The following is a 23,753-nucleotide window of genomic DNA, read 5'->3' as shown; positions in this document are numbered from 1 at the left end:
AGGAGAGGGGGGAGACAGCTAAGGAAATGCTGGCAGTTTGGGGCCTTGTGGCACCATTTGCAGTCTCCTTGGCCTGCGGCCTGCCTGGAGACTCACATAAGGGCTCTCAACCGCGGAGAAAATGAGATTCTGTCTCACACGCACATCTGCGGAAAGAGCGTCATCCCTCTCTCCTCCTTGAGAAGCTCCTCAGGAAGCCAAGGCACACGCTTAGGGTCTCCCCTGGGGGTTCAGAACAACGGAAGCCAAGGATCCACCACACACCAGCTGACAGCTCCATCTACAAAGTGCCAACCCCACGGGCCACTCTTGGGGGTCCAGGGCCTGCACGGGCTGTGCACAGCCAACGAGGCCATGTGGGGCTGTGTTAACTCTAAAAGAAATAGGAAGGAGGCTGTCAGGACTCAGGAGTCAGCGAGCACAGGTGGGAAGAAGGCAGATGTAAAGTTGGAATAGGTTGGCTCCATCTAACAAATAATCATCAACATCTCGGAAGTGCCGGGCATTGTGCTTGACGTTAAGGAGACAGAGGGACGGAGCACAGACCCTGACAAGGAGCCTGGATGGAGGGGCATTAGTGTACGTGTATAGATCTATCCGTGAGCTTTGCAGATTCCTAGGCCCCACCCCTGAGAGTCAGATTCATTTTAAGAACTGCCCCATGTGCTTATACAGTAGACAGTTGGTGGCTCCTCCTTTGGGAATCGCTGGTCCAAAAGGAGCTCAGAGGAAGAATACCCACCCCAGCGTGGGGACACAGAGTCACAAGAAGGGAAGTCTGGGGAGACTTCTTGGCACAGATCCCTGCGTCTAGTGAATCTTAAAGATTCACTCTTTAAGGGGAGGGAGGATAGTAGAAGCAGAGAATGGGGAGGATAATCCAGGCCAAGCACCACGGGGGCAAGGAAACTGAAACAAAACCTGTGTGGGTCAGAGACACTTCATGGGCATGTCACCCAAGTAGTCACACAGGCCCTGTGCAGGGAGTTCAATGCCCTGTGGTCACTGTTTTGAAAGTCTTAATTTTGTGGGTGAATTTGTGTTTTGAACAAGGGACCCTGCCATTTCATTTTGCACTGAGCCCCGCCACTCATGGACCCAGCCCTGCTGGGGTCCAGGGAGTAACAGGAAGTTGAGGTTGGAGGTGGGAGTAGTAGAGGTGGCTGAAGAGATAAGCAGGGGCTAAAGTGCTGAAGTCCCCTACTGCCACATCAAGGGGATCAGGAAAGGAGGTCTTTTTGTCCCAGAAAGGAGAGCATTTTAAGAGGGAATGACGTAATGAGGTTTGTATTCCACAAGGGCCACTCTGGGACCGGGCCACAGTGGGTCTGCACACAGGTACAGGAGGCCGGCAGGAGGCTACGAGGACCTATAAGGACACCAGTGGCAGCTGGAGAAGGGACCATCGGAGACAAACACGTGGGGAGGGTTGGGAGTTGGACGTGGGGGTGAAGGAGAGAGAGAAGTCAAGGATTACTCCCAGGTTTCTGGCCCGAGCAACTGAGTGGCCTGGGGTGCCACTATCTGAAAGAAATGCACTGCTCTTTCTCTTTGTCATTTCCCATTTTCCTATCTGCGATGGTGTTTATTATAAAAACGTGGTAGCACTGTTCACAATTGTCAATAAGAGCTGCTTTCCAATAAAAAAAATAACTCTTACCCTTTAAGAGAAAAAAAGGCAAAAAAAACCCAGTTGTAATCAGGTCCCAAATGCATTCACCTATATGTGTCCAGGGTACCATCCAGTTTGTTGGGGAGAGGGTGGGGTGCACACTGAAGAGGGGCCCGAGAGAGGCGCCCCTAACGTTGTTTGCTGTATAGAGAGCTTTGGCAATACACCTACAACTTTACTTGCTTTTTTCTATCCTGAATATCAATTATTCTTTTCTTTTGCTAGAGACCCAGCATTGACCTTGAAAATATCATTCATATTGGTAAACACATTCTGGTTGTTTTACCAGACACGGAAATCTCTGCTTTCAACGTGACCTCAAGACACCCTTGCTCCAAAAACAGCCGTCTACAGGTCTTAGTCCAGATGGGAGTGCGTCCAGCGGATCTGAGGCCTGGGGAGAAGTAGTCTAAAGTTAATGCATTTATCCGAGCCCCTTTGATCTAGAATCAGGCTGACGATACTGTGAGGCCTGCCTCGCCCGGAATATCTGCAGGCTTTCCTCAGATTCAGCGGGCTGTGCTTGTGAGCTGTCTTCCCTCCAGCATCTTAGGACTTACGCTTTGAATAACTTGATATTACAAATTAGAATCACCCTGAAATATGAATGGAAGATTTTTAAAAGAAAAGAACTTAGAGTTTGTTCAAATTAGACATCATGAAACTGAGAAACAGAGGATTCCTCTGAGCCAGTTTATTTACTTGCAAAATAAACTAAATTCAGCTAAGAAAAAAAGCGCACATCAACCAGCTCTCGCTGAAGGCGTTAAGAAAATGTTACCCTTGCAGATATAGAGACCACATTGGTGGCTACCAAAGGGGAAGGGGGCGAGGGGAGGGCGAAAAGGGTAAAGGCGGACATGTGTACAGTGAGGGATGACAGCTAGACTTTCAGTGGTGAACACGATGTAGACTACACAGAAGTTGAAATATAATGATGTACACGTGAAATGTATATGTCATAAACCAATGTGACCTCAATAAAAAAGTAAAAATTATAAAAAAGAAAATATTACTCGATAAATAATAATTATTCAATAGATATTTTAACAGCATTTTCCTGTTTATAAAAGTAATACATGCAGATGATAGAAATTTTGAAAACGCAGAAAAGTATGAGATAAAAAATAAAATCATCCATCAACTACTACACAGAGATAATATTGTTAAGATTTTGAAGTATTTCCTCCAGCCTCCTTTCTACGCACGCATTTATAATTCTTTTCTAAGAAGTTCTAAAGCATTTTAAAGATTGAGGTCTTCGATTAAACTGTATCGCTCATTTGAAAATCAGATTTGTTTAGTAGCCATATTTTAAAACCATTGTTTTCTAATTAAAGTATAAAAAAATAAAGAAATAAAGTTTACTCAGTAAAAGAAAATAGCTTGAAAAGCACAAAAAAAACCCCAACAAAAATCACTTGGATTCCAACCAAAGAAAACGATCATTAATGTTTTGGTGTGTATTTTCCTGTAGTCTTCTCATGCGTATATGTGCCTTTCTTATTTATTAAAAATGTCCAACATTGTATCCCATTTTTCTCTTTGCATTTTTCACTCAATGATACAGAAAGAATATTTCCCACAAGAATAAATGTCCTTCTACAACATGGTTTTTAATGGCTGCCTAGATGGCATCCTCTGTATAGATGTGTAATAATGTCCCTAACCAGTCCCCTATGGTGGGATTTGTAGGTTGGTTGTAATTTTCATATTATAAACAATGTCATGATTAACATCCTTATGAATAAATCTGATTATTTTCTTATAAGAAATTCCTAGAAGTAAAAATGTATTAAAAGATATATAGGTTTTGATAGATAATACTAAATGGCCTCCAGCAAAGTTGTGCTAATTTATACTCTCACGAGTTCAAGCTTTTGAAAACATAATTTTTGTGTCAACTATAGTTATCTCTGTTTTGCCATTTGGGACAATTAAGGTAGAAACCAGGATCGTGGTGAAGGATGCGCAGCAAGGCCATGGAAGGAGTGACTTTCACATAGAGCAGGGATATATTTTCTCACGTGCTTCGCGTACTCTTGTTTATTCTCACAACAACCCAAAGGAGTTCTTTTTTTATCCTCATTTCCAATAAGGAGAGTGAGGCTCAGAAACCTTGACTCCCTGCCTTTTCCGTTCTCTATACCAGATTGTCTCCATGACCACAGACTTCCACATTGACAATCCAGCTGTGATGCAGCTGTGATAGAACCCTAATGTGTAACCCTGTACTGCAAACACCAGACACATCAAACCTCGCAGAAACAAATATTCAATTTTAAGTCAGTCAATGATATAAACATTCCCCTTTTTTGATAAATACAACGTCAAAGACCTTGCCCTTGGATTTATTTTTCAGGTAAAAATAGCTCCATGGTTATGCCTTCTTTTCTTGGGAACTAGGAGTGAGGGGAGGAAGGGAGGTTAAGAAGAGAGAAAACAACTTCCTCAGAGGGCTGAGAAAGGTGTAAGAGCATGTATTCTAAGTCTAGATTGGCAGAGCTCCTGCTTTGACTCAGAAGTAGGGAATTTGCTTTGGTTTCCTGACTGGGTTGCCTTGTTTATCGGCCACAGGGCAAGAGACATGCCACAGCAATGAAATAAAGTTGACATGTCATACTGGGCAAAAGGGAGTTATTCAACAGGCTGAGTCACTGCTCTGCAGCAGGTACAGAATGAGACACCCAGCAGAAATTCAGAGCAGACTGCCAGGCTGGGGTTGAGTAACAGAGAGAAACTGGTCGACGGATGACCTAACACTCTCTTAGTATTTTGAAATTCCTGGATTGTAAAAAACGAGAATGAAAAAGTTTCGAGTAGATCTACGTTCACTCTTCCTTTGTAACAGGAATCAATCCCAAGGTTACAGAAAAGTGGGACATTTAATTAACAATGGCAGCGGTGACAGTCATTTATCTGGGGGGAAGCTGATCTACATAACTTCAAATTCACCTACATTTTGGTGGAATCTGAGTTCTACATTTTTCTGTCTTCTTCTCCACCAAGTGTCATTGTTGACGTCCATCCATTTGTTCTTTGAGAAGACAGTGACAACTGTGACTCCGACAGCCTACCAGGCAAGTACGATGACAAGGGAAGACAGGAGCTCATCCTGTCTAGCCAGAGAGCCAAGAAAACCTGCTTCTCCTGTCAATACACCACCAAGGCCCCTAAATGAGCGGCTCCACTATGTGCTAGCTGTGTGACCTATCTATCAAGTCAGTCCCTCCATGCCTCAGTTTCCTCTTCTGTAAAATAGGGGTGATAATAGCTAAAATAAAGGAGAGGTCATTGGCCACTGGCCTGTGACAAGGATCCAGAATGCCAGCACCTCAATCCTGCTTACTCAACTCCACTGCTGCTGTACCTGCCACCTTCCAGTGTTCAGCCACCCTTCATCTGTGGGGTGGGGGGAAGGGCTCTAGGTTAGGCATCAGAGGGCATTGTTTTAGTTCAGAGTCTATCATTTACTATATACCTGACGTACGATCTTAATACTAGTAGCAGGAGCAGCAGTAACAGTAGTAGCAATGGCCAGCCTTATTTTGTGCTTGACCTTTTATACCAACTTAGTCCTCACGGTAACCTGTTGACATGGGTATTACTATTCTCCTCATTTTACAGATGAAACAAGCGAGGCTTAAAGAGAATATATAATTTGCTCAAAGTCCCACAGCTTATAAGCGTGAAGCTGGAATTCACCCAGGAAAGCTGTTTCCAGACCCCATGATCCTAACCATTATTCCGCCTTAACTTTTCCAAGTCAGTTTTTCTGCCCACGAGTACCTTATTACTTGATCAGTGGGTGTAAAGGACACTATTTTTTGTGTGTGTCTGTCCAGCATATTTTGTGGGGGAAGAACTGCCCTTCTCCTATTCCATGAGATTCTATTGGGGCTGTGGATTAAAGGGCCCTTGGCCAGAATCATCTCATCCCCCAATAATAGAGGGGGGATAGATGTCTACGTGGAGGATGGTCAGTCAGAGTCTTCCCTTGGATTGATGTACACACAATGTGAAAAGAATTTTTCTACCGGAGTAGCTTACCTGGGGCTGCCAGGGACCATAGTTCCCAGAGTGTGGACAAGGCCTTTCTCCAATAGAAGAGAATGAGATCTACAGATAAAGATAAACGGATAATCAGTAATAAAATATGGATGTAGAATGAGATATGGCCACTTAGAAGACCTAGTTCCAGTCCAGAGGCCCTGGTTCTAATAGTAACTGCTTCAACTCTTTGATTAACCCAGTACTTCAACTACATAAACTAATGGAGTCTCGTGTCTGCACGAGTTCACGTTGTGTTTTTCTCTCTTGCAATCGAAGAAGCCTAGCCCGCAGAGCAGGGAAGGGGCATCAAAGTTAGTTGTAGACGAAAGGTACACAAATGTGAAGGGAATACCTACCAGTGAATAAAATAGTATTAAGGGAGACAATACTTTGAAAAACCAAGTTAGTAGGAAATCCTATCAGAACCAGACCATGCTTTAAAAAGCATCTTGTCCAAACCCCTCATTTTACAGATGTGGAAACTGATTTCCAAATAGATGAAGTAACTTGCTTGATGTTAGGCAACTGGCTGGGGATGAGCGGGGGATCCGGCTGAATTCTGGGAGCCTCAGATCTTGCCCAATACTCTTCCTGTCTCCTACTTTACCTACCCAGTAGGTAGGTGGATAGTCAGATGAATGAATAGATAGATGAATGTATAGACAATAAGTGACAGACATATTGGTAGATGGATAGATAGATACTCATTGATACACGGAGAGATAGAAACAGACAGTGAAAGATTTAATTGCATTAGAAAACTAAGCTAAGAGACAACATAGTTGAAAAAACATTGGACTAAGAGAAAAATCTAAATTCTACTTCTGGCCCTGTGCTCAATAGCTGTGTTACCTTGGGCAAGTCCCTGAGCTTTTGTGAATCTCAATTAGATGTCTGAAAGGGGGTCATGAGTATGCAGTGAAAAAGCATACATGAGAGTACTTCGCTAACTGTGAAGGTTTGATGAATGTCAGCTGTTCCCATCCATCTATGAAACTACACCGAAATCATGTGTTTCTCCAGTGAGCTCCTTGAGGACGCAGATTGTCCTTGTTCCTTTTTGTATAGCAGTACCAGACGCTCAATGGGTATTTTTGAGGTAAATGAAAAAATTCATAGCATGATTATTATACAAGTACTCTTCCTCACCACCATCATCCAACCTAGTTCACGGACTCATCCAATCAATACAGATGCTGAATTAAATAAAAAATGATATGTGCCAAGAGGGATGGCGACAGGGGGATGCCCATGCTTACCCCTTGCCCTGAAGAGCTTCATCTTAATAAATTCTGGGCACTGATCTTTTCTTCTTAACCTCCTGTAATCTCTAACCCAGTTCTGTTTGTTTTTTTTTTCTCTCAACACATTCTCATTTCCTATCATCTTGGAAATGTCCTCTGCTTTAAAAAAACACCCATATGGAGAAAAGACATTAGATCCCTACTTGACACAATATATAGAAGTCAATTCTAGTTATATTTCAGATTTAAATGTCGAAAGAGAACCTGTCAAACTTTCTGACCATAAAGGAGGGGGAGACTTTCTAAAACTAGACCAAAAAATGAAACGTATTCCACATTAAAGGAAGATTGATAAATTAAAATTCATTAAACGTTTAGATTTCTGTTCATCAGAAGACCCCACTCTCCAACTCCAATTTAATTGAGAAGTTAAATATGTGTGGGTGTGTGTCACATTTGGCTATCACCACCCCAGAGGTGAGGTGTTTGGCCAAAGGTTGCTGCCACACCCAGCATGGTAATAATTCAGGATGACATAGACCTGACAGGATCTTAATGTCCCCAGGAGGGCTTTACGTAGGTGACTTAGCTCTGGCAGATGGAGTGTGGCTGAACATCTGCAAATCTTTTGCTACCTATGCAAAATGAATTTAAACACACATGACCAAACAGATGTCATGAGCACCTTGAAGGAATGGAGGATATCTTATATTTTTCTAGATCTTAAGGGCCTTGGACAGGGTCTAGCACAAAATTGGCCCTTAATACAGGAAGGAACAAAACACAGTTTTCCATCCTTATGCAGATAGGAAAGCTATTTCTTAGACCATTTTCACAGGGGATTTCTCACTCTTTCAAGTTCACTATCCAGAGGCTATCTTCTCCAACCTCTATTGGTTGTGAATGATATTAAAAAAAAAAAAAGCAATCAGCAGAACAATTCCAATACCCAGCAGATATCTACACTGTGTTTTACAGTTTGGAAACTGCTTCCAACTATAATATCTGAATCTCACAACGACCAAGTGAGATCAGATATTATTCATCTCACTTTGTAGATGAGGAAACTGAAGGTCAGAGAGGTTATGTGACTTTTGAAAGGCCAAACAGGTGGTAGGTGGCAAAGCCAGGACTTGGGATTCAAGATAAAGAAAACTCAGTGGGAAGGATTAATTTGCTGTTAAATGTAACTAAAGGAATAGGGTAAAATGAAGAAGACGGCAACATTCTCACCAGAAATGTGTTTTATTTGACTCTGGGCTCTTTAATGGGGCTGGTTCTGCCATATAGCGTATAGTTGAGAACACACAAGTCAGGCAGCAATAGCCCTCTCTTGGGGATTTGTTGAGACTGCCCCCTGCACAAACACATACCTCTCGCTTCTGCGATTGATCTGATTTCCCTAACTCTTAGGCCTCTTGGCTTAAGACTCTGGCTCCCAACATTTGTCTAAGGCCTTTCTCCAAGTTTGGTGAATCTATTAGCGACAATAATGATACTAGCAGCCACCCTCTATAGAGCCCTACTTATTGTGGGCCAGCGATAAGCCCTTTGTATGCATTATCTCATTTAGTCTCATTACAACTCTATGACGTAAGTACTATTTTTGTCCCTATTAGACAAATAAAGAAACTGAGGGGCAAGGAGATGAAGTAATGTACCCAAGGTCACACTGCCGGTAAGTGGCAGACTGAAGACCACACTGCCTGACTCCAGACCCCTCACCCTTACTGCTCCCCTCAACTCTCTCTCAACAGGTTGTCCCCCTTTGCTTGTCCCTCTTGGATTCACTGGCCTTGTCATCCTACACCCATTCAACTGCTGGCTTTGCACCACCTCTCAGCACTGATGAGCTCAGAGCTCTAGGTGACAACATTCCTTCTCCCAGCCTCTACCCTAAGAGTCTCAAAACAGGCAAGGGAAATCCCCAGAAAGTAGGAAGGGTTGGCTGCTGAGGGCTCACAGCTGAGACTTTCTCCAGGAAACGCCCCTGCTTGATGGGAGTCACCGTGGTCCCCATGCCATTCCTGGGAGTAGCCACATCCAATGATAGGTGGATGTGGGATACAGTGAGCCAGCCTTCTAGCTTCAGTTGGGGCCAACTCCAAAGGGCCATCCTAACTCTGGAGCTCCCTGTAGGATTGGGTGAGGCCTCTGTTGCAGCTGCTTCACAGTTCAACTCCTCTCTTTCCCAAATTCTACTTTCTTCACTTCCCAACAGGTGTTGGTCCCAAGAGCCCTCCCCAATAAATGCCCTGCATGCACCTTGAAGACTCGGATTCCCAGGCCTCTCACCCAGTGCAGAGGTTAACCAAACATCTCTGCACATGGCCTCGCCCGCTGAGGGGCAGAGTGAGGCCTCATGCAGACTGTGTTCTCAAACCTGCCCGGTGCTTCATTCTTCCTGCCTACCTGGGCTTTGGTACCGCCAGGTGCATACTGACTCTCTGTCTTTTATTCTTTCACTAGAATTTCCACTAGAATGTTCTAGTGTTCATTACTGTGTTTATGGGATTCACCTATACCTTCAGCCAACAACAGGGCTGTGTTCTTCCTGCAACACTTCTACTATTTCTGGCAACGCCTCAGAGTGTCTCAACCTGGGACCCAAGTCCTGCCAATCATGTTCTTAACATAGCCCACACCTTGAGACAATAGACAAGCTTGAAATTTAGGTACATAAAACATAAAATAGACACGGACAGGAGTAGAAGTACCATTTGGTCTCGAAGACAGCGTGTATCTCTACAAGTAAATCCAGGAGTCCTTGGCAAGTGTCCTATTTTTTCTCTTACCTCAAATCCTCATTTCTTCCACGCCAAGACGCCATCATAAATTCTGACTGCCCTCTTTACCTTCTACCTCTTCGACTTTAATCTGTCATACACTCTGCTGCCAGATTTATCTTCCTAAATGAAGCTGTCATCTTATCCCCTCCCTGCTTAAAAACCCTCACGCTCCCCACTGCCCGCGACTCCCACCCTAGCATCCTGAACCTACCTGACGTGGCTGGGACGCTCCCCGAGCAGCCAGCATTTCTTGGCCTTTGTGACGTTGCTGGTTCTCTTCTCTTCAGACACTTACCAGGAAACTTTTCCTGATCCATGCAAAGAGCTGCCGCCAGTCTGGACTGTACTTCTCGAATAGTCTTCCTTAATTTACAGTCACTTATGCACTTGGTTTCTCTCCCCTCCTAGATTATAGGCAGCTCGGGAGAAGATATAGTACCAATCCCTGCGCCAGAACGGTGTCAGACACACAGTGGGCTCTCAAGAGATTTTGTTGAAGTGACTTATCATCTCCCAGGGGACCAGAGATTTACTCTCTTCTCTTCTCCTTGCCTTCCCACTAGTCTTTATAATCCCGAAATACACAGATATTGATGTTACAGGATATAATTATTTAGTCATAATAACGTAAAGCAACACACAGCCTATTGAGACACAGCCCTAAAACATGCTTTTGGAGAAGGAGGATTTAAAACCTGAGGTGGAGTGGAGGGAAAATGAGGTCACTGCTTCAGCCTAACAAGACAACAATTACAATTTTGAAATGATAGCCAACAGTGGCCTAAACCCAGGGTGGAGAGAGGCCCTATGAAAATACAGAGTAGGCCATTTAGAAACCAAAGATAGGCAAGTGGCATAAACAACTTCTAGAGAAAAAACTGAATATTTTACTGAAAGAATTCAAAGCCAGTTTAGGTCGCTGTCCTACCCCGCCCCAGGGCCCAGCCTCCCAGCTCCACAGACAGTGATCTCACATCTCAGCACCAGCTGCAGAAATACCTGCCTCACATTCAGACACACTTCCCCGTTATTTCCTTGGAGTCTGGCTCCCTGACAAACGGCTGGAAGCTTCTGGTGGGGTGAAGCTCGGTTGAGCTTCAGAGATCATTGAAGAAGGAATGAGATTGAAAGAGTTTCTTAATGAATACAGAGGTGGCTCTGAGTTGCATTTGGACAAGGGACATATTCCTCCTCTTCCCGGCTTTTGTCCCTCAGCTCTATGTCATGGGGACTTCTCTCCATAAAGGTGGCCCTGTTTCTGGGCTGGCTGTCAGATTCTGGAATTGGCCCTGGTGGTGAGAAAGGAAGGGCCTTCTCTCCTCTACTTGCTCTAACAAATTAAAGGCAAAACTGACACAGGCCCAATGTTTAAAAGTCAGGCCATTCAGATGGATAAGGTACTGAGAAACACTCTAGAGTAGATTCAAAGTCAATGAGGGAACAAATGTGGGTAATGGTATCCATGAGAAGGATTTGCACACTGCAGAAAATTTATCCCAATAAATATTTGTCCATATGTCACTCATTTCTTTCTTGCAGAGTTGCCTTTAGCGATGGTCAAGAGAGGCCCTGATCCAGGCCTCACACCTAAAAAGGTCCCACAGACACACACACACACACACACACACACACTAAAACACGCACGGGCACCCCATCACTTGAGGTCCAGTGCTCAGTGCAGACACAGCAACCTGTAATCCTAAACATCCACTCTTATGACCAACACTGCTCAGGCCCCAGCGACACCTCTTCACACCTCTTGTCCTTGCAATAAAAGACTCTACATCCAAGAACTGGGAAGATGCGGGACCACTACTGACTTCAGAGACGACCGCTACTTCGGAGTGCAGAGAGGTTTTGAGCAGCAGGAGTGCCGAGATAAGAGAAAAGACAAATTCATTACCTTGTTAAATTCTTCCTCTTGTATAGCAAGGATGTAACAAATTCTCGCATAATGAAGAATTATTTCCCTTGGGGAGAAGGCGAAAGGGATTAAAGGGCGCATATGTATGGTGACGGATGAAAAATAGTCTATTGGTGGTGAACACAACACAGTCTATACAGAAACTGAAATATAATAATGTACACGTGAAATTTACACAATGTTATAAGCTAATAGGACCACAATAAAATTTTTTAAAAAAGACTTATTTCCCAATACGTAGTGCCAAAAGCACATTTTCTTGTTTCTCTTCATATTCCAATTCAGGGTTCTGGGGGTACTAAAAAATTACGCAGTATGTGCAACAGTTGCGCATACATTTTGGCTAGCATTTTGCAATATTACATAACTCATATTTCTCTTACTTTCGTGTATAAACATAGTTCTAGATATAACATATCTGATGTAAAAAACCAGTTCTTGACATTAGCAACTAAATGGACTTTGTAAAACTTGCAATAGTTTTATTTTTAGAAAAATATGCAATAAGATGTAATTGTCTTTAGAAAATGTAAAAACCTTCAGATTTATTTAAATAAATTTATTTTAACTTTTGATATTTACTAAGTAATTTGTATTTTGCATTTTGCTTAAAATGGATAATTTTGAATATTTTAGAAGGAAAAATAACTTTTTTGAAAACATCTAAAATCAGTAAATTTTTACCTTCTTACATTAACATTAATTTACATACTGATGAAAATATATTCAAATTTGCACATTTTAATATAATTACACTTATTTTTAATCTGTTAGATTTTGTTAGCAATAAAACACAGATTATGTGAAAATCTTGATTATAAGGATATAATTAATGATTTTGCTGAAATGAAGGCAAGAAAATGATTTTATTAAATATATAATAATTTATGAATTTCTATGTGTTTATTCTCATCACTTATCCAAACATTGCTAGCCAAACAACATCCCAGACGGGCTTACAAATGATCAGATTCCTCTCTCTTTGATGTTTTGCTAATCTGTAGTCATAGAAAAACCATAGCTCTATAGATATTGTTCTATTTTGTGTTGTGAAGTCTATCAAACTGGAAGGCTAGAACAAGTTTTTTTAAGACTGTTAGGTTGACTTATCACTTTTTAGCCCTGAACTAACATCTGTGCCCATCTTCCTTCACTCTATACGTGGGTCTCCACCACAGCATGGCTGACGAGTAGTGTAGGTCTGCGCCCAGGATCAGAACCCAAGAACCTGGGCCACCAAAGTGGAGCACACCAAACTTAACCACTAAGCCACGAGGCCAGCCCCATGACTTATAACTTTTAAATAACTACACGTTCAGCATATGAGCCCCAGGCCAGGCGAATGATAGGAGTGGCCAACTCCCTCACCTCTCTGGTTGGTGACACCACAGTGTTTTCTAACTTTTATTGAGTGTCACACAGGGACAGGCACCCTCCTAAGTGCTTTGTGTATTTCATTAGCCCTCACTGCAATCCTCTGAGGTAGGCACCATTCCACGTTTGGATGAGGAGGCTGGGATGCAAGAAAGGAAGTCACTCACCATGGTCATAGTGCGATGACCCGGTGAGTGGTCCTCCATCCTGACCTCTGGGACTCCAAATCCCTCTGCAAGCATCCCCTGCTGCTTCCCCCTGTCCTCTCTCCACAGCAGAGGATCACAGGCCATGTGTGCTCCCTGTTCGCTTCCTACAGACCCTTTGTTGAATGCTTTAACTGTGTCACCTGTTATATACCTCTTTAAAAATATCTGGATCAATATATCAGTTATGAATTTCAAGCTCAGTAGACAATCTAAACATACTGTATGCCATGTGCAAATAGATACTTGCTAAATTACATTTTTAGCACAATTATATTTGTGAAACCTTGTAAACAACTTAAATGCCTTATGTATTTAACTGAGTTAATAACTGAGTTAATAAACGTTAGCATAACTATTCAATGGAATATTATGGAGGAAGTGAAAATGAAGGTGATGAAGGCTCTAATAACATGAAAAATACTTCTGACAGATATGATGTTAAGTGAAAGAAGTCCCACATGAAATGACACATATCACAGTCAGAATTATGTAGAAATTAGTATGTACATGAAAACAGGCACACTCACAGAAAAAAGACAGAAAATACAATAAATGCTAATAATAGTTGTGTTTAACAGTGAGTATCAATGTATTCAAGTGATATTTTCCCTTTTTATTGAATTTTTTTCTGTTTTTAAAATGGGATTAGGTTAGTTTCATACTGAAAAAAACATTTACTTAGAATGCATTTTTTCTGAAAACGATGATAAATTTTGGCATAATTTTGTATGATATGTGAACAGGCATACCACCGAATCATTCGCATGGCATGCCTATCTCCCCCAGCATTCTTTGACAAGCCCTTCTGCGCATTCTCTAAGATGAAAGGTACCCTGGGGAGGAGGCTCTCCAAGAGTCTGCTTGCTGTTGGCAAGATGCATGTTAGAAATCATACACTTTAAGATTTGTCTTATAAGTTGGGAGGAGCAGAGCTGAAAACAACTGACAGTCTTCAGGCTTTGGTACAAACTCTGCCAACAGAAAAGTTTGCAGTAAAGGAAATACTGTCCATCAAATGCTCCCCAGGGAGACGGAGCCACACCACTTGGTCAGTGAGACTGAGAAGAAAGCAGCTTATGATCAGAACAGCTCCTTTCTTCAGTGACCTGTGCCTCTGGGCACATCATAGCTCCCAAGCCTTTAAGAGAACTGTGGCATTCTGACAGAGATGTGCCAAATTAGAAGCATACCTTGAGAACATCTGTCAATAGCTAGGAAGAAACTATGAGGAGAAGCTGGGGTGAAACTCTGCTTAAAAAACTCACCACTAGCCTCTGTTACACATCCGCTTCATCTGTGCTTGTCTTGGTTTTTAATATCAAGAACACGGAAGAGTTACTCAATGTAAGTGTCAAGAACAGGAAAGACTTACCCAATGGAAAACTCACAATCTCCTCTCTCTCTTCTCATCTCCCTTCCTCCCTTCCTTCCGGCTGAAAACCCACCGTGTGCCAGCTCCCGTGGCATGTCCTCTTCATGAGGACATGAAGTCGAATTAGATATGCCATGGCCCTCATGGAGCTTGAGATCTATACCTTCCCCCTGAAAAGGTGGTCCTCGGATAGCCGGGAAGCTTGTGGGAAATGCAGACTCTCAGGCCCCACCTTAGACCTACTGACTCAGAATCTGAATTAAAATCCAGGTTCCCCAGGTGATTTGTCAGCGAGCTGAAGGTTGAGGAGCACTGGCCTGTAAGACTCTACAAGGGCAAGCCTAATTTCTTATGAGTGTGCTTATAATAAGACAGAGGGTTGGCATTATTACTTAGCATTCATGAACTGTTTTAGCTTATTTTACAAATACCTTCTGGAAGTATATGTGACTGTCACAGTCACGAGGACAGTGATTGCCTGTGGGAGTGGAAAGTCCCTTCTGGGAGGCTTTGTGGAGGGGACAGACAGGGACGAGGAGTAGAAAGAAGAGGAAGTGGATATGAGCTTCTGAGGAGGAGTGGTCAGGAGGTCAGTAGTGTGGGCTGAGCACGTCCACATGACAGAGGGTGATGTCCTGGGCTTAGCAAACACATTTTCCAGGGATGTCATCCTGGAGGCTGCCTCTGAGCAGGATATACCTTCCCCTCAGGCTCAGAAAACCAAATCGCTTCCTCTGCTTTGTCTCCTCCACCTGCAGATGGTTGGCACAGCCTTCAAGGACACTAGAACGTGCCAGGGGCACGAGGGGCAGGAGATCCAGTGACCTCCACCTTTCCCCTCCAATGCCACTGAAAGAAGGGTTCTTATGGATTGCAGAGTTGTTTTTTCGGTTTTTTAGAGAGGGAAGTTTTATTATTTGCTGGAGTGGGCCTTCCCTCTACCTAAATAAATTAAGTTTAAGACAATATGATGTTTCAGAAAGGATGCTTCAGGAGAAAAAAGGATTTTGGAGTTTTGACCAAGGCTATGCATTCCTTGGGGGTGGCTTCGGACCTTATTGGTATCAAGAAGTGGCAGGAGTGTCCAAATTAGGAATCAGAGGCTTAGGTGTGTGGTCCTGCCTGAGTTTCCAGAATCTCCAGACACAGCCCTGAGCACATCTCCTCATTATGAGGTGTTAGACAGAGTACCTATGATCTTTTCTTCATTTCAGTCCTCTGACTTTCTGTTACACTGAGTGTAAACCAACTCTTGGCATTAGAAATTACTAGGTGGGAGAGGCACAGATGAAGATGTAGAAGTCTTCCTTCCATAGGAAACTGGATATACCCACATCATATTTTATATGTTACAACATTCTTCATGATTTTTTTGGCATGTGCAGAAAGAGTTCAAGTACCCTTATTCTAGATGGGAATAAAAACAGGGAGTTTCTTTTTCTTATAGTCTATGAAGAAACAATTCATGAACTGTGACTCTCTTGTATCTAGGAGTTGTACTCTCCAAACTAGACACAGACCATCGAGAATCAGTCAAAAGAGTCAAGTCCCAGACAAAATTCCTAAGAAAACTGAACAATCTGGAATGCGAGAGAAAATATCCAGGGCAGAGAGACAAAATCCCCTGAAAATTGTGTTGATAGATAATTGCAGGACACTTAGCACCACCATAAAGACAAACCGTGTTGCTTGCTGGAGGCATACGGCCTTCAGTCAACCTATACCACACTGGTGAGCCCACACGATGGTAAGTCCAAACCCATACTTCACATTAGGAAGGCAGAAGAGCATATTACTTTCTGAAAATTGTTGTGGATTAAATTCACATTAATTCATCTTAAGCCCATAACATCTTTTCTAGGGTGTATTGAAAAATATTTGACGATTCTGCACCAGAGACTGTAGATTCCGGCCTCTACTGAAAGTTCTGGAGGCTGACACAAAGAGCCTAAGCAGGGGCCGGCCCCGTGGCTGAGTGGTTAAGTTCACATGCTCGGCTTCGGCAGCCCAGGGTTTCGCTGGTTCGGATCCTGGGTGCGGACATGGCACCGCTCATCAAGCCATGCTGAGGTGATGTCCCACATGCCACAACTAGAAGGACCCAGAACTAAAAACACACAACCATGTACTGGGGGGCTTTGGGGAGAAAAAGGAAAAAATAAAATAAAATCCAAAAAAAAAAAAGAGCCTAAGCAATCTATGAAAGAGAGATAAGAATGGTCCCCTTCAAGAGAATGAGCAACACACGAGTCTTCAGGTCTGTATCCACTCATACTAGGCTTATTTTGATGAGGAATTACATTTTGACAGAAAAATCACTTTTATTTATATTAACACATTTTGGATGGCTTATGTATTAGTCTGTTCAGGCTGCTGTAACAAAATACCACAGGGTAGCTTAAACAACAGACGTTATTTCTCACAGTTCTGGAGGCTGCAAAGTGAAAGATCAAGGCGACAGCAGATTCGTTTTCCCAGTGCGAGCTTAATTCCTGGCTTGCAGAGCGCTGCCTTCTCACTGGGTCCTCACATGGCGGTCTGGGAAAGAGCGAAAGAGGGAGAGAGTGAGCAAGCTCTGGTCTCTCTTCCTCTTCTCACTGGGACACCAGTCCCGTCCCTGGGGCCTCACCCTCATGACCTCATCTAAACCTAATCAGCTCCAAAGGCCCCACCTCCAAATACCATCACGTCGGGGGTTAGAGCTTCAACATAAGAATTTGCGGGGATACAAACATTCAGGCAACAACTTTCAATTGGAAAAATATAACAGGAGCTAACGCTGTAGCGGGAGTTGTCGGAGCATTCCACAATACTTATCTGACAGCAAATATTCATTTACGCACTTATGGGTCACAACATTAACTATATTACTTTGGACACAAGCAACTTAGACTCACCTTTCTACTTAAAATTGCAGCTTACCATTGTCTTTAAATTAAAGTAAACCCTTAATTTGGCTTACAAGAACATCCAGAATTTAGGTTTGTTACTTTTCCAAGCCATCTTTCACCACTTTCTTTCATTTCCTCTCTCCCCATCTAACACTTTTTTCCCCTTTCTAGGATGTGTAACACCATCTCTGGCTCATAACGATTGTTCCCTCTACCTGCACGCTTTCACCAACCATCTTGTTGGTGGGTTGACGACTCCTCACCCAACCAGTCTGGCTCAAACACTGAACGTTCAGAGACGAGACAGTGCCCTCTTTATAGAGGGGCCCATGGAAAGCCGAATGAAGAACGTGACATTTGAAGCAGACTAAAAGACAAATAGAATTTCTATGGGACGAGCAGGTGGGCGTACAGAGGCCCGTGTGGCCAGATGGATTAGAAGCTGTGTTGGAGGCACAAAAACCTGACACTTGTGCCGAGAATAGACAGTCTTATATTTTACAGGCTTCCTAGGCAGTTAAACATTGATTTTCTTACCAAGAGGAATTGAGTCTAAATATTTTAGAGATCTTTTCATCTAGGGTAACTCTGAGGGCACGTGAATAATGCAAGAATAGAGTTTGGGCTTCCTGCCTCTCGCTCCAGCCTATGCTCAGGAAAGTTTATTTAATATGTTTCTTAGTTATTTTCACAGAGAACTGTCACACACATCTCCCTCAAGCTTCCCCAGAATAATTGTCAAATATGTACTAAAGGCCCGTGACACAGCAGATAACCATCTGGCCTCTGAGCCAGGTGTGTGTGTGCTCGCATGTGTGTGCGAAAGTGTGCATGTGCGCATATGTTTGCATGCATGTGCTGTGCGTGCCCTGGGACAGACCGAGTTGGAGGGGAGACCCGGTGGGGCAGGGTGAGTGAGTTGTTTCCAAACATGGGCAGCTGCTCGGTTCTGACGGTGACACACTTCTGTGGGGCTGGAGGAGTGCATTACGGTTGATATCTTAAGCCAGGATTCCCTTTCACCCACTGTGGACAGAGCTTGAAAATATCTCCAGCAGGCTTCTTTCCCAAAACGGGGAGGCAGTTCCCTTTCATGGGAAATACTGCCTATTTAAATAAAAATAAGTCCCCTGGAGGAAGAGGGGGTTTAAACTTGACGAAGGTTCATTTCCAGGGTATTTGCAAGGAAAAGAGCGCCAAGTTGCCTTTTGGAAATGTTGATATCTCACATCCCTCTGAAGGGGAGGGCGGCTGACCCAGGGAAGGTGAAGTTCTTCTCCAGCCAAGTGGCCAGTTCTTCTTGTGAGGCCTGAGGCCAGCCCAGCAGCTGGCCGCCCGGGCTGTCCCTAGGACCCTCTCCTGACAGAGCGCCCCCCCTCCCCACCTCCTGCTTCCTGCCACAGCCACTCGGGCACCTTGTCCACTCCTCAACCAGCCTTATTTTCAAGCCACCCAAAAATAACAACATTTGATACGAGGCCTCTGAAGCCTTTGGCTGGGGTCATGTTTCCAAATTCTTGACTCAAGTATTGTAAATGAGAACTCCCCCCTTTTTTTTTTTCCGGTCAGGCTATTTTTTCCCCTCTTTTTTTTTTCTCGAGATGTTGGGAGAACCCCAACCAAGGAATCAGTGCTTAATGGGTCACAGGGTATAAATAGTAGTGTTGAGACCGTAACACAAGGCTCTTTGTACTATCATGCAACTGAACCTAAAAAAAAAGAGAGAAAAAAGCTTCCAAACAGACCAGTGAACATACCAGCATGGGGCTCGGTGGGGGAGAGTGGCATTGCTGAGCACAAGTTACGTTCTATATTTGTCCACTCGAACATTCCACTACTGACATCTATTTACAGTCTTGCCATGTGCACAGGATACCCGATTCATTAAATATGTGTTCAAAAAAATCCCCGTGTATATTTTTGTGCTGCCGATGGTTCATAGACATAAGTTAAGCAAATAAAGTCCATATTGAAGTAGGAATGCCCAGCTCTGGGTTCATATCCCCAGCCCCTGACCCTGCCGTGATCCCTTTACTTGTCAGTTCACAGCAAGCTCTTCTCATCTGTGAAATGGGGACAAACATGCCTGTTCACTACAAGTCGGATCTAAGGGCCATATGGTGCTGCTTTGAAAATTAAGAGAGAAAATCTGTGGACTTTTCTGCTTTGAGGCTCTCTTTAAATATGAGATATTATCCTAATTAAACGAAATTTTTATCATGGGGTCAGCTCTTTGATGAAGTTAAATGGGATGATCCCCAGTATCTATTAATTTGCTATCAGTCATTGTATTTGGAGAGCCTGAGGGATGCTGAAAATTGATTAATTATGACAGGCTGACGGTATATTTCTAGGTGATTATGGCAAGCCTTGGGTGGTATTATAAGAGATGCCAATTTTTGTGTGACAGTGAAATTCATAGGCTCTAACAGAAGTACTGTTACACCAGTAGAAGGAACCCAGCTGAAGGGCATGTGACTGAGCAGCTGACAAGTGCAATAATTCTCAGAATTTTGTGGCTCAGAATGTGTGCTGGCTACTAAGAACTGGGATTTTAGAAAAAGAAAGTTCAGGTTACAAGCCTACTGGGCAGAAACTCTAACTCCTGGTGCTGGCAACATGCCCCGGGCACTCAGGGGTGGGCCAAGGTTCTGGCCATTCAGTGTCCTATGTTTAAATTCTGAGCCTGTAAGCCAAAAAAAAAAAATTGTTGGAAGGGTTCCCTTACCTTTTGGAAACTGCAAAATAAAATCTCCTTTGGCAAAGAGCCTCTTTGTTTTGTGAGCTCTCCTACAGGGTTTTCTGGGCAGGATTTACCTCTGGGCTGCCATGACCCCACCTCCCCAGCTGCCTGCATGTCCATCTTCCGGTGGGTGGGATGGGGTGGGGTCGGGGGAGGGTGGGCCGGGATAACGCTCTTGTTCGAATTGTTGGATTAACCAGAAAATTAGCAGGAAAACAAAACAGTGGGGGTCAGATTAGGGTCCATGCTGTGCTGTGGAGGTGCCCCAGAGATGATTCTAGCTACTAACGAGGTTTAGTATTTCAGTAGCTGGCATTTGAATGGGGTTGCCAAGGAAGAGAAGCAAAGAAGGGTTGGGGCAGCACTGTTTGGTCCTCACACTGACACAGAACATGAGTACAGCCACAGTTGATACCAAGGACCTCACATCAAGCACGTACTAGGTAGCAGACGCAGTACTGAGCACTTTACGTGGGGTATCTCATTCAATATGCACAACTCCCTAAGAGACTGGTGCTATTCTTAGGACCAGTCTACATAAGGGAACAGAGCTTTAGACAATAACTTGTCCAAGATTACATAGCTACTTGCATAATACATCTTGGAGGCTGAATTTGAAGCCAGACTTTTTGATGTCAAAAGCCAGGCTATTACTGACTTTGTTAAACTTCCTTCCTTTCCTACACCTCTCACCCTAAGCCTAGCGCAAGGCATCTAGGACACAGGAATATCTCTGGGGAGTAAAATCAAAGAAGCCTCAGGGATGAAAGGTCACAGTCTCATACAGACCTCAAAAGTGGCCCTGGAGGAGAGGGCTGCTGGCTCCTGGCTTCTTTCCATGCTGTAAGTTCCCGGGAACATCTGAACAGCCTATTCAATTCAAGTTTCCACCACAAGGAAAAGGTTTCCATGTGCCGGGCCTTCCTCGCCTTCTCCACACATGCACCAGCCTGCTGTCGGCGGGAAGCAGAATTGCTACAAGAGCTGGCCTCTATTCCGTGCACGGTACACCAAGAATGCTGCCTGGGCCTGGAGCTCGTGGCCTTGGAGGTGAGATCTGAGCTTACTCTCTATCTCGGCCATAAATTGATGAAAAGAAAATCTGCATTTCATGACATTTGTGCACACCCACGAAACAGTACCTAAAAGTACCCTAATTGGTAAAGATAAAAAGCAAGCCTGTTTTCATTTGCTTAATTTGGTCCTCCGATTTCAAAAGCATGCACTCTGCATCTTGGCCTCCCGGGGGCCACTCTGGCCAACTTCCTCAAGCCACTATGACTCCAGACCTCGACTCTTAGATGTTGAACTTTGAGACACAAACTTCTAACCCTAAATCACGCCGCCCTCTGCTCCTGCCAAGAATTCCTGAAGGAAGAGAAAGAGCTCTGGAATCTCTACCCTCTTCCAGCCCAATTCACCACAGCATCCTTGAGCAAATCCCCTAACTGGCTATTTCAGATGCTTCCCTCTGATTTCTTGCTCCCGTTTCAGTTCTGAAAATCTGTTTATGCCTTCTCTGGTAGACTGAGAGCTTCCTGAAGGCCTGGACAATGTCTTGCTCCTTTTTGCCGTGGCACCTGGCGCAGTGCCTAGTACACGTCACCGAGTCGCGCATACCGAATGGGAGTCAGTGAAGGAACGAATGAACAGCGGTACTTGTGCAGCACAAATTCCAAACGTCCTTGGGGTGAACAACCGAGTATGTCTCCTGAGCACCCAGAACACCTTGGCCCCAGTCTGCTCAGCCCTACCTGGCACCTGGGCAGCCTGGCCCATTTCCTGTCTGACGTGATTTTGCATCACCTACTGCCATCCTTGCCTAACCCTGGGGGTTGCAGAGGAGGGCAAAAGTTCTTCTTTTCCCCCTGAGGCGTGTCCCAGCTCAGCAGCTAGTCATTTTTCTTCACTTATCTAGGCATTTATCATCTTCTGACCGGATACATCCTGCTCTCGTTTGCATAAATGAACCATATTGGCAGTCTTGGAGTCTTCTTCCATGTCCCCTTCCCATCCATGCCCTAAATCAGATCAGTCTCCAAGCCTTATCAACTCCTTCTTTGAAACGTCTCGTCTGCTAGCTCCTTCTCTGCAGCCATCCTGGTCCAGTTCCTTGAAACGGGAGTATGTAATCTAATGGGCTGTCAGCAGCCTTAACTCATCGCACCCCCTGTTCCATTTGTTATCAATGCCTCTGCCAGGGCTGGCTTCCTCACACGCCGCTGTCATCACAGACCCCTCCTGGACTCCAGGCGCCTCCCTGTGCATGAGTTTCTGGGCCCGTGGAAGTCCCATCTTACCCTATTTAGTCAAACTTCATTTCCCATTACCACCCAGTAATTATCCTTCAGGTACGGAGTCACAAATTCTTCTTCTTGGTTCCAAAATAGACGACACTAATTTCTGCTCCCCCCGAAGTCGTCCCCTTGTCTCCCCTCTGGTGTGCCTCCTCATAGGCCTCACTCGAGTCCACTTTCTCCATGAAACCTCCCTTTTTCCTTCCTCTCTTGCTTGGCCCACTCCTTTCTTTGAACTAAGCACCCAAAGTGCAGATCAGGCTGCTCTGCAGCTGCTTAAATGCTCTTAGATCTGATCCGTAATCTACTGTGCGCTAGCTTGAAATTTCCAAATAGATTCTGAGTTCTTTGAGAACAAGCTCTAAATCTTATTTACCTCATCATAGAACGTGTTGGAGGGAAGAACTTACAGAAATTGTGTAATATGCTTATGGTTATGATTGACTGGTCTTTGCTAAGGAAAATTAGGAACGTGTTAGTTAAGAAATATTAGACATATTTCATTTGGGAAAAATTAGAGTTTGTAATGGGAATTTTGTTTCCATTGGCTACTGCTGTTTATTCCTCTCCTTTCTGCGTTTTCTTTCTCCTCTTCCTTCGTGGTCATCAAGTCTCTCTCTCTTGTGGTCCAGTCCTTTTTCTGTAGGCTACAAGACTGCTAGACCTTTAAAAAATTCTAACAATCTACAATCCTCAGTGCCTTAATGTATAGGATGCATACAATAAACGTTTGTCAGATGAATTAATTCATGAAACTTCTGGTATCTAGAATCCATAAAATCTCACAGTATTTAAGCCAAATGCCTCCTCCTTTGTTCTTAACGCCTAAACACCCGCCTTTCAATATTTAGTCCCCTCAGCACTTTAGCCATTGCTTTGTTTTTCTCTGTTTTCTCATCTTTCTTCCACCTCTATTCTGCCCTATTCAATCTTCCAGCATCCTCTTAAGAGTGATTATTTGGTTTTGAAAATATCCTCTTATGCAATAAAGTTCCATGATTATTAATTACAATTGTTGGACATTACCGTATTTGCTACAGCAAGAGGCAATCCAGCGAGATGAATCAGTGTGAAATTGCAATGTATGAAATGACCTCTGCATACTCTAAGAAAAAATTTAACCTATTAATAAGAGATGAAATTGTTGGTGCATTTGTTATTAGAATCTCCAAAGGTGATTACACA

At 43.7% G+C, this 23,753-nt stretch overlaps 1 long non-coding RNA gene across 1 annotated transcript; it reads right to left on the bottom strand.

The window, feature by feature from the left end:
• Positions 1 to 16,938: 16,938 nt before the first annotated feature.
• Positions 16,939 to 22,431, bottom strand: LOC139082557 (uncharacterized). The gene is made up of 2 exons (XR_011538672.1): positions 21,061 to 22,431; positions 16,939 to 17,175 (listed from the first exon to the last, which is right to left on the bottom strand). It is a non-coding gene; the product is annotated as an uncharacterized lncRNA (long non-coding RNA).
• Between the last annotated feature and the right edge of the window lie 1,322 nt (positions 22,432 to 23,753).

The sequence above is a fragment of the Equus przewalskii genome, chromosome 1 (assembly GCF_037783145.1).
Source record: "Equus przewalskii isolate Varuska chromosome 1, EquPr2, whole genome shotgun sequence".
Lineage (NCBI taxonomy): Eukaryota > Metazoa > Chordata > Mammalia > Perissodactyla > Equidae > Equus > Equus przewalskii.
The sequence above is the reverse complement of the archived record's forward strand: the minus strand, read 5'-3'. Positions and strand labels throughout refer to the sequence as shown.